The following is an 8,143-nucleotide window of genomic DNA, read 5'->3' as shown; positions in this document are numbered from 1 at the left end:
AGGACATTCGATGCGCTCCTCAGGATTGTGGGACGTATACATGGGGCGTATGGATTAAAACTGATGCAACACCAAAGAAAAAGGTGTATTTTTACAGTTTATTGGTCCTTTTTGACTTTTGTATAATTATTTATTCTTATGATTATTCTTATTATGATTATTTTCCTGCTGATGTTGTGTTCTTATATATAAAATATTATGTATATCAGCGCATATTACGGTATATTGTATTTATTTCTTGTATACACCTCCATTGTGTTTGTTAATCTGGATTTATTTATTATATATGCATTGAATAAAATGTATTTTTATACAAATATATTGTGGCATTGAGTCATTTTAGCCGCGTCTTTTTCTTTTTTGTATGTTTCATTCATTTGCCCGAATCCATTCTCTGTTTTTCCCATCTATAATTGTGGAAAGGTATGTATCACCCTGTAGAGAGTTTCAAGGCTGCTAAAAACAGCAAAATTTGCACAAAACCACAGCCTGCATGATTTGTAATAACTGAGAAATTTTTGAATTATACCATATATGGACATTCCTGCAGAGAGCAACAAACACCCTGCAATTTTTAAGCACCCCTAGATTTCTACGTATTGGAAAAACATTTCCAATATTTCACAAAATGTTACATTTTATTTTTTTGAGCATTTCTATTGTACACCATAATTCCTGAAATCAATGTTTCTTTTCATTTCTGTTTGTCCTTTTGGAACATACAACACTTGAGAGTATTCTAGCTTTCAATCCTTCCGAGCTCTCCCCGTTCCCATCAATGCCTATTACTCACTGGCCTGGATAGACAGTCACCAGTCCACCTTTTTGCTCATAATTTTATTTCACTGTAAATATAATTTCCCGAGAAAGTTATGTTCACAGTCAATAATATCACCAAACCTTTTGCTCAATCTGAAAATTCAATTACTCCGTCATTTCCTACTGCATTGACTGACTATGAAACATAGTTGTACATTGCATATTATGATGTGAAGGTTTAGGGAAAAAAATGTATATAACAATGTAATATTAATACATTTTGTGTTTTTTTAAGTATATCCATACCTGATGTCATGCATATTATTTTTTTATTTATTTTTTAATATTTTAATAAATTTAATAATGATTATTTCTATTTCTGTGGGGCACCCTGTGGGGTAAGTCTGTTTGGCTAATTCTAGTCTAGGTTAAGAAGGTTTTATTTTATTTCTAGAAGATTCAAAGGGAACAGAAGGTTGATTTTAAAATCTTTCTGGATGAACATTTAGTGAAATAGCATTCTGGCTCTAAGAATACCAACCAGGCCTCCAAAGAAGGCTCTAGTGATGCGATGTTCTTCTTTGGATATATGTGACATTTCTGTGCCATCTGTATGTCTCTGAAAGAAATGCGTGAAACATTATGGCTATATTTAAAAGATTGAGTAGAACCTCATTTTGTTGTTAGAACTTGCAATAATAGCCATAGATGAAAGCGCATGAAAAATATTGAGTAGATTTTATTTGCTGAGATCATGCGTCGCCTCCAATGAATGGGCGTAAAGATCACAGACCAAATCTGACCATAATCTATAGTTTTTACAATATTAACTCATGCCTTCTATTACATAAAACATGCAAACACTTGGATGCATGGAGAAATGAACGGCTCAAACAAATATGCATGAGTCCGGTAAACCCGGTGCTCGGCCAAGCGCGGTTTTTAGACCAAAGATTAGGGCTAAAATTTGGCCACTGATATCCTGCATATTTACGCAACGGAAGTGGAACTTTGATTTGACTTTGGTAAGTCACAGCTGTCTTTAACTGCGGGCAAAATGGACAGCTTTTCCTTGGACCCCCTTATCAGTTGCCGGTGCCCAGAGGTAGAGGTCTATGTATCCGGAGGGGCAGTGTTATATTTTCTGATCAATTTTCTGTCCTGAAGTTTTGTTCCTCTCTCCTTTACAACAGAGTGTTGCTTACTACGTGAATTGTTGAGGAAAAGTAACAATGTAACACTGATTGCCATCTTCTCTCTCTTACACTGTGACATAATCAAGCCGCTGTACCTTCTCTGTCGAACTACTGTTGCTTGGTATTCCTAGTTCTTGCGTTTGGATATTGCTGACCTCGTTGCTGGTGTTCTACTTGGACCATGGGCTTGGATTTTTACTGTGTGTCAAGATTTTGATTTGGCTTTCTGTGTGTTTATTTACACTGTGAATATATTCCATTAGTCTCCTGCTATTGCAATCCCTGGCTTGGATTTTTTGTAACAGTTCGAATGAGGTTCTTCAAAAAAAATTTGAGATGAACATTCATGTTCAGAAAACCTTTTGGAGGTTTTTCTCGTCCCTACTTTAGATTTTATCTTATGGTTCCATTTGGCTGGGTTCCCTTAAAAAAAAAAGAAGAGAGTAAATTGAAAACAGAAAAAATGAAACATAACCTCTAATCAGGGTCAACTCCTTTTTATTATTATAATTACTTTTTATTGTTTTATATAGCGCCATCAAATTCCGTAGTGTTGTACAATGGGTAGACAGGACATAAGCAGTATGTAACATAACAATTTGACTTACCGAAACAAGAGGTGAGGAGGGCCCTTGCTCAAAGGAGCTTACAATCTAAGCTTTTTCAGTGAATATGCCTCTTTGAATTCAAACACCAGTAGTTAAGTATTTGTTAACCTTACAACCAAGAATTTTTGTACTAAGACATACAAAATATATTATGTATAGAAAAAAAAATATTACTAATGGGAATGAATAATTTAATATTTGTATCTACTGCAGATGCTGCTTAAACTGGCGACAGGATGGACCATCAGCATGACAAAATGTCAATAAATCGTGCAGAACCTAAATTTTATTTTTTTTGTGCAGATGGCAAGAGATGGACTTACAGTACGTAGAGTGCGTAAGATAAAAGATCTTAAAATATCTTGTATTTTACGCACCCCTTCCGTCTGACCTTTAACTTCTTTTGCGCACATGGGTTATTTGGTTGCGTGTTGAATTTTTTGCATTCTTGCGTGTTGCCCCCAGTGGGCAAAGGTTAGTGGTAAGATATAAATGGTGCATGTTGTGTAAGAAGACACCCAGATGCAAACCATTCTGTTTAAGCAACCAATAGAACCTGCATGAAGAACAGACATCGTCTTTGAGGTTGGGTGGTGACACATGCTCTGGAAAGAAGATCGGTAACATGGAAAATCTTGACTTAACACCCGGCCCTAGTTTGACTGTTAGGGAATCCCCGGATCCTCCTGTGACACCCAGGATAACTATCCTACATGTACAAAAGTCAGCTGTTCGAAAATATATGAGGGACATCTTGTCGAATGGACCTAATTTATTTCTGGGTAGCTAAAATAATAGCCCAGGGAAGAGCTGTAGATATAGGCGTTTGTCCCTCATAGAAGACTCAAATAAATTGCCCCGTTTGGGTTTATATGAATGGATAAGGCAAAGGTTGAGTAGAAGGTTGTAGTTAATTGAATATGTTCTAGAGGAATGACATGGTACTAGTGGGGACATCAGGTATCAGTACTGGAACCCTTACTTTTTAATATTTTTTTCAGCGATATTACGAAAGGTCTTAATGGTATGTCTTTTTGCAGATGATACAAAGTTATCCAATAGGGTAGAACGTCCTGATGGAAAATGGTTTAAGCAAATTAGAATGAGAGCATAGCAGCTGCAGTTTAATGTTGATAAATGTAAAATAATGCACTTGGGACACATATAAAAAGGAAAGATATAAGATTATGTGTACTGTGGTATCAGCGATAACAGAACGTAGGAACTATGGTGGCGGAAGAGGGAGATGGTTCTGTAGAATCCCTCCATGCATTTGCAAAGGGAATACTATGACATTTTAAAGAGGTCTCTCAGATATGGTTCAGATGGCTGCAGTGTCCCTTTAAACCTTACATTTCATCTCCAATTTGGAGATGATATTGATGGATATCTTTTATAACCTGAAAATAGGTTGAATGGCCATATCTAACAATGGAATGATCCTGCTCGTTGGACCATACCACTAATTGCCTTGCACCAAAATCACTCTTTAAGACTCTTATGTATAAACCCTGCCGTGAGCACCTAACAGAGTCAGAGAGAATGTTACTGAATATTCTATTCCATCCCCTGTTCCCCCAGGGCAACTTAAAACCTGCCAAATCTAATCTAATTAGTGTTCTGCTCACATAAGTCACCACATTGCCTTTCGTAGGTCTTCCTGCCAAGTTTTGCTTCTTTGTTGTACGCTTGTTAGCATTCCTTTAAATCAGTTCATTAACGAGGGCTAAAATGTTTCTTTATTCATCGAAATCTTCACTTCCTATTATATAAATCTATCAACGGCTTGAATATCAAGAATCAGAGCTAAAACTCTTGAAATGAAACCGTGCTCCATTTCTCAGCAGCCTCACTGTGGTTTCTATGGTAACCACGGCTGCAAATCAATTACTATAGCCCAGCTTGGATATTTCTCCGTCACATTGGTGGCGCTTAAACAACGGAGATCTTGTTAAATAAAAAAATATTTCCCGTAGCCCACTGTTGCCATGGAAACTGAAACCTCTATGTCAAAAAGTAACATGATTTTTTTTTCTTTTTGCACATTTTTTTTAATGTTCGCTTCCGTTAGTTTTTAAAGCTATATTTTACTAGATATGAGATCATTTTGGATTAATTGGAATTCACAGCTTTTGTACGGTAGATTTCAGGGGCTATTAAAATCAAAGTAAGAATTACTTTTTTCTATAACCTTTTTATCTATTCTGTTAAAAATGAAAGTTGTGGTTTATTAGAACTGTAAACTGCTAGATCAGCAAAAACTCTGCTAACATAAAATTCTTTATGTGTCCCCATAGAATAACCCCCCTTATTACTTATAGACTCACCATTCATGGGCTAACACATACCTAACCTTTGAACCCCCTTGGGACGTATACGTATTTATATCCTACTATTGTCAGAAAAATCAAGAATTGACCTGAAACTGGCGTAGGATAAACACCATCCTTACCCCTGACACTGAATACCGTAATCATGCAGGTGTTGTCAGCATGGAAAGGGTTACACACATAACATAGATATAAAAAGCAACGTAATTAGTATTCACGTTGGGAGTAAGCCAGTGCGTTCAGCAAATCCAAACAGGAATTCCTGGAAATATAAAACTTCTGTAGCTTATTACATCTTTTAGAGTTGATTTAAATAGCTCCTGGCTGGGTTTAATTATAAAAAAAAAAAAAACTCGCGTAGAGATGTTTTCCATAATGAAAATGGGTTTTTAGAATTATCTTTGATAGCTGAGATCAACAGAGATCGGAATTCCACGGTCCAGATGTGACATTTTTAAAGCCATGACATATGTAAAATATCATATCAATATCATATCAAGTATTTGTGCAATATATATATATATATATATATATTTATACCCACTAAATAAACTCATGTACTGGCCCTAGAAAATCATAAAATAATATAATAATAGTATAATTATAGTAGTATAGTAGTAATATAATAATAGTATATTTATAATATATATAATTATACTATTATTATATTATAATATAATAATTTTATATATTTTAAATATATATTTTATATATTTTATTTTATATAATTTTAATATAATAATTATATAAAAAGACACCTTATATTTACGATGAGACCAGACAATTTTTTATCTGCATTATTATTATTATTCCTTCTCGCTAAGTTATAGCTCTCATACTGTTAAATTGCTGATTGGTGTTGATTGGCTCAGGTAGCCTTTGTAAGTGTAGATGAATAGAAGGGAGTGCGAACTTCAGGACAAGAAATTGTTTAGCTCATAATTAACTTGTAAAATTTTAAACTCATTTTTTTCCAAATCCTCTATACTGAACGACAAACAAAATATTTTAAATATATTTAGGTATGCACACAGCAAGCATCAAATTATGATTATTATTGTTATTAGTCTTATTATTAAATTGTTATTATTATTTTATTATAATTATATTATTATTATTTTATTTATAGAGCGCCAACAATTTCCGCAGCGCTTCTTACAGTCCATACATTCAAAGGGTCTGACAAAACTAGAACTAACAGACTAAGGCAAACCGATATATTAGGTATAGCGGGCCTTTATACAACAAAGGTAAGGATCTGTCACAGAAAGAGCAGTAAAGATATGGAATTCACCACCTATAATAGCTGACTCAGACAACTCTTCTCAAATGATTTGTATTACAGTCCTATGGCCCAACAGAACATTTAGAAAAGAAACAAAGATTTTGGTTATTTGGCTTCTCTCATTCTAATATAATATGTTACTAATATTAGTAAAATGAATAATATTTTATTAACTTGAAATAACACAACTGCCACTATTTTAGCCATGTGGACTGATTTGACAAGGGATTATTCCTGGTTTATTTTTATACATAAAATTAAATAGTTATTAATGTCCAGTTTAAGTTCCGACACCTGTTCTAAATCCCTACACTTGTTATGCGTTGTAGAAATATGAGTCATGAAACACTCTCAGCATTTTCATCGAATAAATGTCATGTATCTCTGAATATTTTCAGATGTTTGAATACAGTTCAGCACACTATGTTCCGGCAAAGCCTATTAGATCATTTCTTACAATTTTATTTAATGCCAGATAAAGCTCATCTGTTCTCCTGGAAACGATTATCTTGTGTATCCAGAAAGCGACCTTCCGTAATTAGTAAATCCGAGTTTAAAGTGTAGACCGGGAGTTTGCTATCAGAGTTCTCAGATCATCCTGAGCCAGCTGGGGGCTAAAAAAACCTTTCTACCCAATTAAAACAGCACCAGCTGCCAAATGCCCCCTTCCAGAGGCTGACCTCATGCGCTGCTTTAAAACTTTCTGCACAGACTAGAAACAAATGGTCACATAAACTCTGGTCTCTTCTTTAATTATTTCTCTCTAAAGACAACAATACCCATGGTTTTTATGTATTTGTGCCCAGTTTTATAGTAAATTCTGTACTCAAGTTAACTTTGGGGGGGGGGTATTAAAAATACCCCAGAAAGAATACTGATTTTTTTAAAATGGTAGTAACTTCAGGATGATGTAAAACAAATCGTGACGCAAATAAGTAATACAAATACTGGGGAGCCATAGATAACAGCCGCCATGATGCCACCCATATCCATACCTGGGAATTTCCTAAATGATCTGACCCTGAGACTCTTCGCCTGGCATTTCCAGGCAATACCCAGAGTTACCAGATAGGGGCAAAATATATATATACACACACACCGATCAGCCATATTATTATAACCACCTGCCTAATATTGTGTAGGTCCCCCTGACCCGTCAAGGAATGGACTCCACTAGACCTCTGAAGTTTGCTGAAGTTATGCTCATGTGCCCTTTAAAGTCACTTTTGACAATGGACAGGGGTCAGCGTGGGCACCCTGACTGGTCTGCGGGTACGCAGCACCATACGCAACAAACTCTGATGCTCTGCGTGTTCTGACAACTTTCTATCAGAACCGGCATTAATGTTTTCAGCACTTTGAGATTTGGTAGCGTGTATGCTGGATTTGACCACACGGGCCAGCCTTTGCCCCCCACGTGCATCAATGAGCCTTGGCTGCCCATGACCATTGCAACCGGTTCACTGCTTTTCCTTCCTTGGACCACTTTTGATGAATACCGACCACTGCAGACCGTGAAGACCCCACAAGAGCTGCAGTTTTGTTCCTTGTCAAAGTCGCTCAGATCCTTACGCTGCCCATTTTACCTGTTTTTAACATATTCACTCACTGCCTAATATATCCCCCCACTGACAGGAGCCATGATAGCAAGATTACCAATGTATTATTATTTATTAGTATATATATATATATATATATTAATAAATACTAATATACTAATAAATAATAAAACAACCATACCATATATATAATGTTATGGCTGATCGGTGTATAAATATATATATATATATATATATATATATATATATAATGTTATGGCTGATCGGTGTATAAATATATACATGTATATTCAACTGGTTGTTGTAAAAACATTTATTTTAATTATTTATAATAATTTTAATAATTTATTATTATGTGTATGAACACTGACAAAATTAGCTAAAACTCCTAAATATGATTTACAAA

The sequence above is a fragment of the Sceloporus occidentalis genome, unplaced genomic scaffold (genome assembly GCF_023333645.1).
Source record: "Sceloporus occidentalis isolate IW3139 unplaced genomic scaffold, rSceOcc1.0.p SCAF_50, whole genome shotgun sequence".
NCBI classification, from domain to species: domain Eukaryota; kingdom Metazoa; phylum Chordata; class Lepidosauria; order Squamata; family Phrynosomatidae; genus Sceloporus; species Sceloporus occidentalis.
Note: the sequence above shows the minus strand (reverse complement) of the source record.